The sequence below is a fragment of the Gossypium raimondii genome, chromosome 13 (assembly GCF_025698545.1).
Source record: "Gossypium raimondii isolate GPD5lz chromosome 13, ASM2569854v1, whole genome shotgun sequence".
Classification (NCBI taxonomy): domain Eukaryota; kingdom Viridiplantae; phylum Streptophyta; class Magnoliopsida; order Malvales; family Malvaceae; genus Gossypium; species Gossypium raimondii.
In genome coordinates, this window is record NC_068577.1 from 32826532 (window position 1) to 32838196 (window position 11665).

General features: G+C 34.7%; 1 long non-coding RNA gene across 1 annotated transcript; it reads left to right on the forward strand.

Moving 5' to 3' along the window:
* The first annotated feature begins 917 nt into the window (after window positions 1–917).
* On the forward strand, window positions 918–11368 carry LOC128036003 (uncharacterized). Its single transcript, XR_008192753.1, has 2 exons — window positions 918–10494; window positions 11087–11368. It is a non-coding gene; the product is annotated as an uncharacterized LOC128036003 (long non-coding RNA).
* Window positions 11369–11665: the final 297 nt, after the last annotated feature.

Genomic DNA, 11665 nt, shown 5'->3' on the forward strand with positions numbered 1-11665 from the left:
GACCAAAGAATTAAACCCCTTACAACCATACCCAAGCATGATGATGGCTTGGATACGGTTACTAGGCCTCTTAGGGTCTCTATACAAAATGAAAATTCTTGAATAAATAGGAGAGACCATTGGAAAGGTTGTTTGGTTAGATTTCAATATCGACAGTAGAATTAGAGGCCGCTTCGCCAGGATGGCTGCTTATGTCAACCTGGACAAGCTTCTGATCGCTTAAGTTCTTGTGAATGGTATACATAAGAAAGTTGAGTATGAAGCACTGCCTACGATTTGCTTTACCTGCAGGAAGTACAGACATACCAAAGTGCTGTGTGCTTCGCCGCAATCGAATTTGGCAGTGAGGAAGGATCAGAAGGGTACTACTCTGACAAAGGCTGTAAGTGGAAGGGAAGGCACTATTTACGAGCAATGGATGGTGGTCAAAAGGAAAGTAAGGCATAATTCTAGGAATAATAATGTTAAAAAAATGGATTTTATGGAGAAAGGAAAATCGGGTTCCTGATTTGATTCTCTAGTTAATATGGAAGTTTTGGTTGATCTAGAAGATAAGTTAAATAAGGAAGATACTCGAAAGTTGGCTGGTTTTAAGAATAAATTAAAGGTTGGAGAGAATGTTGCGCAACAGGGGTTTAAGACACGGGGTAACCCTGAGTCAATGAGGATTGAGCAATCGGTGGGAGATAGAATAAGTGATCAAGGCGATGGGCTTTTAAACCCACAAAGGAGAAATCTAGAAGTAAATGCCTTAGCGGGCTGAACACCTGTTGAGCCTGCTTTTGATATTGGAATAGTCGGATCCACAGCTCTCAAGGTTGTTATGGACCCATCGATTAGCTCAATGAATCAGCCCAATGGCGTGTTGGACCTTTATTACACAGAGTTTGCTCTTCAAAATAACGAATCAGGGAGTTCTTTCCCTTTTTCAATGATTCTGCTTTTAAAGTTTCGACTGGTGCTGAGATTTTTAAAGCTTCCACTAACCATTCCAATTGAACACCAATGACTGTTTCTTGCTTTAATCTAATTTCGTAGGTCAGGAGGTGAGTGAAGATGGTGGCCCAGCTCTGTCAACCAAGCCAACTTCTTCGTTGTCAGAGTCAGTCGAAGTTCAGGTAGTTGATTCCCTTGGTGGTTTAAACCCCAATAGACATACTGCTATTTTGTTTAAAGAGAAAGATTCAACTGATGGTGCTCAATTGAGGGGTCACTATTTCAGCTTCGGGTGTTAATAAAATTCAGAGTTCGGGGAAAATATTAGGGAGTAAGGATGGGGGCTTTCGGGCTACAAGGAAAATAAAAAAAATTACACATGGGAAAGGGAATAATTTTAAAATTGAAAATTCTTCTAAAATTTCTTTGAGTGATTCTATGTCTAGGTTGGCTCAGTCTGTTTCCGCATTACGAAGTGCTGATTCGAGTTCAATTGACCCAGGTGCTGGTAAAAGAATTCAGGAATGATTATTAAAGCTATGGACAGTAATGTTTCTTGGGTTTTTTTAATTCTTTTCTTGTTTATTTTTTATCATGGATTTAAATTTATCAATTTTTTCTTGGAATTGTCAAGGCTGTGCAAGTAGTAAATTTCTCTGCATTTTTCGTGAGTATAATTTTAAGCATAAACCGGATATAGCGTGTCTGCTGAAACCAAGAGTTAGTGGTAAAAAAGCTAATTCTATTATTGATAAATTGGGTTTTGACTTTTCTCACCGCATTGAGTCTATTGGTTTTACAGGTGGCATCTGGGTTGGTTAGAAGGATAATATTTGCATTAGCATTACTCATAATCATCCCCAGTTCATGGTTCTTTGTGTTCATGGCAGTACTCACACTAATTCCTTTTTTTTTCATCTTTTTTGTGTATGGTAGTCTTGAGAGAATTAAGCTGAAGTCTCTTTGGACTGATTTAATGGAGGTTTTACCTCACGATCCTTTACCTTGGCTGATTATGGGTGACTTTAATGCTATCCTCTCACCTAAGGATAAAAAAAGTGATTGCTCTACTGGTAATAGATGTAATTTGCAGGACCTTGGATTCATAGGACCCTCCTTTACCTGGCAAAGAGGTAATACGCACGAGTGGATAGATCGAGCATTAACTAATGATACTTGGATTTCATCCTTTCCGCATAGTCTCATTTATCATCTTCTATGCATTAAATCAGATCATAGGCCCATCCTTCTAAAAACTAATCCTGAATTCAGTATTCCCAAAGGGAGACCTTTTTGGTTTCTTGTAGGATGGACAAAGCATACGAATTTTAAAGATTTGGTCTCTAGTAAGTGGAGGTTTTCAGGTAACATGGCTGATTCTTTATCCAATTTTACCTCACATGTCAAAGAATGGAGCAGGTCCGTATATGGCTTATAGGCACACACAAAAGACACCTTATGAGATTGCTTGCAAGCATTCAAAAGGCGATGGATCAGTCGACCTCCAATAGGTTAGTTAACTTGGAGATGGAGGTTCGAGATGAATTGGAAAGTGTGCTTAACCCTTGAGGAACTTTTTGGAGGGAAAAAGCTAGGTGTGTTGGCTCTAGTTTGGGGATCGCAATACTAATTTCTTTTATAGTTGTACAGTGCAAAGGAAATTTAATCGTAGTATGGCCTTACACATTAGTAGCAGGGAGTGGGGTTCTGATCAGAATATTCTTAGTAATGAGGCCATCAGGTTCTTTGAGAGATTGTATGGTAAAATCCCAACCCCCATGAGTGAACTTCCCTCTAATATCTTTCCCCACCTTAAGGAGCATGATATCAATTTCTTTAAAAAGTCAGTTTCAAATGAAGAGATAAAGAAGGCCCTTTTTGACATGGCTTCGTTGAAAGCTCTGGGAAGTGATGGGTTCCATGCGTATTTTTTCCAAAGTCAGTGGGACTCAGTTGGAGGGGCAGTTTGTGAATGGGTTTAGGGAATCTTTGCTGGTAATAGAATTGAGGAAGCTCTTACCAACATTCTAATTGTGCTTATTCTGAAGAAAGATCGATCGAAGGATTTCAGTCAATTTTGGCCAATTAGTCTTTGTTCGTTGTTGTATAAGTTGGTGATGAAGGTGATCGCTAATAGACTTAAAGTGGTGTTTTCGAATTATATATCACCTGAGCAAGTGGGGTTTATTTCTGGTCGTAACATTTCTGATAATGTCATTATTGCACAAGAATTCATTCATTCAAAGCATAGTAGGAGAGTTGGTAGAAATTGGATGGCCATCAAGTTGGATCTAGAGAAAGCCTATGATAGGATTAGTTGGGATTTTATTGATGCGTCTCTAGTAGCAGTTGGGATTCTTGAGTTCCTCAGAAAGGTGATTATGGTTGCAATTTCTTCTTCTTCTATGCAGATATTATGGAATGGAGTTCCGTCTTAGTCCTTTAAGCCTATGAGAGGGATTAGACAGAGGTGTCCTTTATCGCCTTATCTTTTCATTCTTTGCATGGAATGGTTAGGCCATATTATTTGCTTAAAAATCACAGCTGGTAGGTGGCATCCGATTCGGTTATCTAGGTCGGGGCCGGCCTTATCTCTTTTTTTTTTTTGCTGATGACCTTGTCATTTTCGGCAAAGCGAAGCTGGAATAAGTTTTTTTTGTTAAAGCAAATCCTTAAGCACTTCTGTGACTTTTCTGGGCATAAAATCAGCGCGAGAAAGAGTAACATGTATTTCTCCAAAGGTGTTGATAATAGATTGTGTGACTAGTTTAGCCAGTTTTTTGGGTTCCTGAAAGTTCTTAATCTAGGAAGTTATTTGGGGTGCCTTTCTTTCATGAATGTGTTACTAAAAGTACTCTGAATTTTGTGGTTGATAAAGTGAGGCATAAACTTCAAAATTGGGAAGCTAGAAAACTCTCCTTTACGGGACGTGTCACTCTCACCCAATCTGTTCTCCTAGCTATTCCAAACTATTTCATGTAGTCTTTGTTAATCCTAAAAGTTGTGTGTGATGAGATAGAGAGGATTGCAAGGCAATTCATTTGGGGTAGTTCTGCTGGATATCCAAAAATAGCCCTGGTAGAATGGGAGTCCATTTGTCAGCCTAGGTCTCGTGGGGGCCTTGGGTTTCGGCACCTTCAAGACCAAAATAATCCATTCCTTATGAAAATTGGGTTCAACCTAGTCTCTAGAAAAGACGCTTTATGGGTTCATGTCCTTCGCTTGAAATATGGCTGGAAGAATTAGCTTCTAGATTCTATTCACAGAAATCAATGCTCTCATCTTTGGCGTTCCCTCTCAAAGGTGTGGCCCCCTTTTTTGTGGGAATCACATGTAGTTTGTAGGTGATGGCTGTACAATTCGTGGTTGGAAATATTCTTGGGTACCACATGTTGGCCTTCTTTTTTCTTATGTTTCAGCTCATGCAAGCCTTGATTTGGAGAGTACTTTGAGGGATTAGGTTCTTCTTGATGGTTCTTGGAATGTTGATTTGCTTCGTATTTGGCTACCTGATGACATGATAAAGCGTATAGTAAGTATTTCCCGTCTTCATTCTACTAGTGGTGAGGATAGGATCATTGGGGCTCAATCTAGTTCAGGGTCTTTTTCTATTCGTAGTGCTTACTGGGTTTTAAAAAAATATTCTTGGAGTCTTAAAGATGATATTTGGAAGCCTATTTGGAAATATCAAGGCCCACAGAGAGTCCGTCTTTTTCTTTGGCTTGTGGCCAAGCAGCAGAGGCTTCTTACTAATTCAGAACGCGCTAGGAGAGGAATTGGGCAAAATAGTGCGCCCCTTCTATGTGGTCAGGATACTGAGGACATTATGCATGTTCTCTGAGATTGTTCAACAGTTAAGGAAGCTTGGATGCTTGTAGTCCCTCCGAGAAACAACCTAGGTTTTTTTCTTATTCCTTTCAAATTTGGTTTTCCACTAATCTTTGTTGTCATTTTAAGATGGAGGATAAGGGAATTACTTGGTCATGCTTATTTGGGTTAATTGCTTGGAGAATTTGGAAGAACATGAATATTTTCATCTTCTAAAACATCAATTGGACAGCTTATGATGTTATGAAAAACTCTCTGTGTTGGGTTAACAATTTGAAATTTTGGATCAAGCCTAATTCACCCAATTTGGAAATTCACTATCATTGTGAAGATAATTGGGTCTATTTATTTTCTGATGGAGTAGTGGCTAGAGCTTCCGGAAATGCTTCTGCGGGTGGCATGGTTCGTGATCTGGTTGCCAATTGGATTTTGGGTTTGAATCATTATTTGGGCAGATGTTCGCTTTTGGATGCAGAACTTTGGGGTATTCTTGATAGAATTCTCATTTTATTAAGTAAGAGCTACAAGAAAGTCAGGATTCTTAAGGAATCAGTGGACTCCGATATTACCTTGCTCAGAAGAGTTAAACGGTTTTTGCGCTCTAAAGGTTAGTGGGAAATTAAGTATGTTCCTAGGGAGTGTAACTTAATTGTAGATCAATTGGCAAAGATTAGTCTCTCTTGGCAGACTTCCCTTCAGATCTTTTAAGTACCTCCTAATTTGGTGGTTATGGCTATCCAACAACACAAAGCTTTTAGAGTCTCCTAGTAGTTTTTAAGTTGTAATTTTGTTTATCATTTTTCACCAAAAAAATAAAATTAGGGAATATGAGATGGATTTTAAGCCATTGGATTACCATTAATTTAGTAGGACTTGAGTCTAACCATTTATCAAAATAAGTTGGAACTTATGAGACTTGATAATGGAAAAGTGGAGAAGGTTTCTAAATTTTTCCTTCTTCACATAATTAGCTAAGTGTAGAGAAGTGGAGAACCCTTGCAAATCGTAAGCTATTCTGCACAAAATTCATGAGTTTTTATTAAACATCATGGTCAAATCTTGTCACCAAGCTCTCTTAGAATCTAATACCTATAAGTTAGATGTTTGAATTGAAGCAATTTGTAAATTAGAAGTTAAGTTCTTCAGGTGGAAGTGTTAAGATAGTGAAGTAAGAAAGTTGTCACACCCCAAAATTGGGCCTAGAAGTTTCGAGGGTAAAATGGGGATTTTAACTCTAGTGTGCTTGGGAATTTCATAGCATAAGGAACCATAAATGTTTTCGTCTATAGCTTTTAGAAGATTAAATCAATTTTTGAAAATATTATTGAAACGAATTTCAATTTTAAAATAAGGACTGATTTGTAAAATGATCTAAATTTTGAGTATTTATAAGGCAATTAAACCAAATTTTAAAAATCAACCTAATATTTCCCCCACCTACATGTTTACGTTAGTTTTTTCAGGCTTTGTTTTTGTGGTCATTCCTTGTTTTTCAAAAGCTCTTCCTACACAATTTTGATTCTTAAACTTTAATATATTAATTTCTATCATCACTCAAGCCATAAATCTCCATAGAACTTCAAGAAAAACACCCAAAACACCATTAATTTGCCATCTCTCAAGCTTGTGGGTTTTTGGGGTTTTTAACCAAAAGTTTGTTTTTCTTCCATCGAAGGTAACGATTCAATTCCTTACTAGTTTTTAATGTTATCTAGTCTTGTTTTTAATGTTATCTAGTCTTTTAAATAGATTTTTTAGCCATTCAATCGCATGTTTCAAATAAAAGCGAAAATTTGGGTTATTAATGGTGGATTTCGAGATTTTGAATAAAGACGTGGTTTCAAAGTGCTTTTCAATTATTTTTGATGTGATTAGAAGGTTTCTAAAATTACTTTGAAGTTTCATTAAGGATTTCTAAGGATTTAATGAATTTTCGTGAAAATTGCCATAACATGTCAAAAAATTTTGATACCATGAATTGGGTAGTTTTGCGTAGTTTAAAGGTTGAGAATCTGTTATAGGTGAATAATTATATGAATGGAATTCATTTTAGGCAAAAAAAAAATAGTATAAACTGATATATTTGAATTTCAAGTTTGTTATGTCGAAGGTTTCGATTACAAGAGAATTTAGCTTAGGTTTGTGTTTTGATTGTTTCAAGTGAGTCTTTGTTTGATTGTTGATTTTGTTGTTGTGTGATTTACCTTTTTGAAGCTTCAGAATTGTTAGGACCTTCAACGAGTAAAGATAAAGGTAAGGAAATGCTAGTTTAAACTTTCGGCGATTAGGCAAAAACGTGAACGGTGAGTGTTTGGAATCGTTACTTATAGACATTATTCATAGTGTTAATTGGAGCTTAGGAATAACCTAAACCCCTATCCTAAGTTCCGAGTGTAAGCTTTATATTTACCTTGCTTTATTTTGGCAAATTATATTATTATGTGAATAATTATGGATTAATTATTATTGATGCGATATTGTGATATGAGACATGTGTGATGACTATTGTGAATTGTGTTGTGTTGTGGGCGTGATATACATGTCAAATGACAATGATAATGATATGATAATAATGCAAATATATAGCGAAAGCGAGCAAAATTTCGGTAAGTATTTATGTGCTGAATTGTGGAATGTGATTATTATGACAGGTAATATGTGAGAATAGTTGTATGTGATATATGTGATGGCTCAATGACCATTATTGTGGCACTTAAAGTGCAATTAAATGTGAATTCGATAAGCATGCATTGTGTACAAGTTTTTTTTTATGTAAATTGATGAATATGAACAGAGATGATGTGCATTAAATCAATAATTAAAAATGTGTAATTGTGGATATTTTGGCCTTGTGATCTTTTGAAATCGTTGGATATATTTGGCATACCATAGGATTATGAGTACTCACCTTTGTGTTTTGTGATTTAGACATTGAGGCCCCGAGATAGTTTGGAGAGATAAAGGAATGTGAGTTAAGCTCCATTCACCGGGATGTATTGGTGTATTGGAAAGTGTTAGCTATGTGCTACACTTTTGGGATATGTTTGACTTAATGAGTCATTTGGTGTGTTGGAGATCCGTGTATCCAATGTGTGGTGATAGAGCCCACTTTTATGTTTCAAAGCCTCAAGTGCCAAATTATTGTTTAAATGTGATCTTATTTATTATGATAATACGATGTGAGATGGATGCATAAACAAGTAAATAATATGCTAAATGAGTCTATTTAAGTTTCATGAAAATGTTAGTATGTTCTCATAGTAAATTGCATATGTAATTGTGGTTTGGGTCATTTTCATTTAACTTGTGAATACATGTGCATATATAAGCTAGACTTGTGAGTTACTAAAGCACGTATACGATTTTCAGTCTTGATGAATTATTGTAAAATGAAATATTTGTATATAAGTTTAATGTAGTTGTACGTGAGAGTATATGCTAGTTTTATGATTTAATGAAGCGTAAATATGTTATTGTGACTTGGTTAGAATATAGTTGTGAACGTGTTGTAGTATGCTCTTGTTTAACCTTTGATCTTGTGTATATTTTGTGGTTACTCTGACATTCACTGAGCTTGTTTAAGCCCATTCTCTCTAACCATTGTAGATATTTCGTGTTTGCGGTGTGAGCAGTGCGGGGATACCAAGAAAGTGATCCAAATTAGGCTTTAGTATATGCATAGGTGGTATTAATACTTTTTTTTGAACCGTGGGGATAAGGCAATGTGGTTATACTTTGATCGATTATTACTGTGGTCCTCATGAAATTTTATGGGTTTAGTTTTCTAGTACTTTTGATAGATGTTATAATTATAGACTTTGATCGATTATTCTGTGGTCCTCATGATATTTTATGGGTTTAGTTTTAGATGTTATAATTATTTCATTGATATTGTTTTGGTTTGAATATTTGTTATGTTGAAGTGCCATGAATTGTATGTATGGTTAGTGGATGTTGAATAATATGGTAAAACTGTTGCATGAACTTTGCCATAATGTTTTGATATATAACTTTCATAGCTTATTTGTTCTTAGGATTTATGGATATTGTTATTTTTATATCATTTGCTTACTCAGACATGTTTTCGATGATTGAATCGTTATTGTGGTCATTTTGGTAATTACTTGATAAGGTAAAAGTTGCATGTTGAGTAGTTATTATTTTGAACGGATTATATGCCTTAAATTGTTGAATTTTTGTGGTCTAAAGCAGAGGTATTGATATTCGTGTTTTAAAAATGATACCTTCATGATTTTTTAAAGTGCATAAAGTTAGAACGTAATTTGGTATCGATACCATATCACAGGTATCGATACTCGAGGTAAAATAATCGATACTTTATAAAATGTACCGATAATTTCTAATATTTTGATTTTAAATGAGAAACAGAATGCTATTTTGGTATCGATTTTCAAAACAATATCGATAGCTTTTGAGAGAAATATCGATACATTTTATTCAGTATCGATACCTACGTGAATAATTTAGAATTTCTATTTAGTGGTCTATAATCATGTTTAACTCTCATTTTAAGTTCGCTTAATAAATGTTTAGCATGTTTTAATGACGATTGGAATACGTATGACTTATAATTATTACGAAAGCTAAAATGGAAGATGTTTGCTTAATAATGAGACCATGCTAATGTATGTGATGTGTGACGGTGGTTACATCCTAATATTCAGGCTCGGTGACCGAGCCGGGTATAGGGTGTTACAAAAGTTATTTGGTTAAGTTACATTCATGTATAAATTATATAGTTGTTGTTATACTTCAAGTTATCTACTCTGGTATGATTGTTGATTATTTTTGTACATGTGTTTTGTGAAGAGAAAATTGTAGAGAAAAGTGAAAAAAGCAAGGGAAATGATAAAGTCCGTAAGTGAATGGGTGATTGAAGGTTTACCCTCTCTTGCAAAGCTTGGAGATTTGGAAAGTGCTCCATAAATTCCCCTTTACCTTTTACTTGATTAAACGACCAAGTCATATGGTTAACAAGCATGATAAATGGCATGAAAACTAAAAATTGAATAGACACTTAGTTAAGGTGAGTTAATTAAAATTGGCTAATAGCTTAACAAGTTTATAATGTGATATGTGATGAGTGTTACGACATTATATTATGTATGGAGATATAATAGATATCATTGGTTCAATGGTAAAATGCTTAAGTGGTTAAGGATTTAAAAGAGGCAAGTTACTGGAAAGTGAAGCTATGAAAGAACATGACTTGTAATGAAAATATGAAAAATATGAATTCTGTGAGGTTAATAGGAAGAATGAACAAATGAGCCATTAGCAAAATATGTGTTAAACATGATGCCTTCAAGTGTTTGATTGTATATGAAGAATATGAGCTTAAGTGAAGTAATGTGTGATTAATGGATTAAAACACTTGAATATTGTGACCCCCTTATGCATTTGATGCATTATAAGTGAGCATGCTATGCAAAAATAAAAATAATGTGATTATGTTCTTAACATGAGAAACCTTGAGATATTGTAAAATGACCTAATAAAATTGGTAGGAATTAGTTTTATATATAGTTAGCATGCCAATAAGGTTAGTAGTACTGCATATGATCATTGATTGTTAAAAACTCCTTATCTTTGTACTAGATGGGTGTGTTTAGAAATCTCACCACCAAATGATTGTGATTGGCAATTCCCAAGATATCTTTGTATTGGATGGTTGTGAGAGAAATTCCCAGCAACCTCAATATTAGATAGGTATGTATTCCTATATATCCGACTCCAAAATTCTTTTGTATTTTACTAATGCTACGATTTGAATTGTAAAAATGATTGATTTTGATACTGAAATATGTTATTACCATTAGAATGATATGTATAGATAAAGGATTTGGATAATAAGCTAAGGAATAAACACTTGTATAAGTTGTAAAAATTGGTATATGAGTAAATAGTGATAAATGAGATTGTTAATGGATAACAAGAGTATAAGCGAATTGATTAGTGACTATGCTAAGTATGGTAAAAAACATGAAATTGGTATGGCTTAAGTAAGTGCTAGATAAACTTGGAACTCGTAATATAAAAGGTATAACTAAGGCAAGATCTAATGATATAATTGAGTATAGGAACAAGATCAAATACTCCTAGGAAGTGAGTAATAACAATTTCAATAAGATAAGAATTGGTGATGGTTTTAAATAGGTATACAAAGTTGGCTAATTCACTAATTGTATTTTATAACCTCAATATTTGATAATAAAGAAAAAATGGCTAAAATGGATTTTATTTGGTACACCACTAAGCATGTTATAACACTTAACGTGTGATTTTTTTTTCCTTTTGTAAGTTGTGGATCGACTCATGAAGATTGTTGTTGAACCTTGCATCATCGAAGTCATACTAAAGCTAATATATTTGCTACACTTCGAACCATTTTGGTTATGTACACACACTAGCTTATTTAGCATGTACGTAGGTTATGTATATTATCTTTTGGACATCATACAAGTAGTATAAGTTGGTATGTATATGTTATATCATAGTTAAGTGACTTGGTATGTGATCTGTCATAATTTGATAAATCAAATCAGGCTCTCCATTACATTTAAAGAGCTTATTCTCAAGTAAATTATGTGTCTTTTCTTTTCTTTTTTTGATTTTTACTTTTGTTGTTAATAAATTGCTTTTGTTAGTTTTATACCATTTTTTAGACCCAGATTGGCTAATCATACCATAGGGAACCTAAGAGTGAGATTAAGTGGTGTAGGGAGCTGATAATGGCCCAAACATGAAAAAAATATCACTTAAAAGGGGGTATCGCTATATCAAGGCATGAAAGTCGTGATACCCCTAACAGTGCTAAAGTGAAAGAAATTGAGGCCAACTACAGAGATATCACGATACCGAGTAATGGGTTTCACGATAC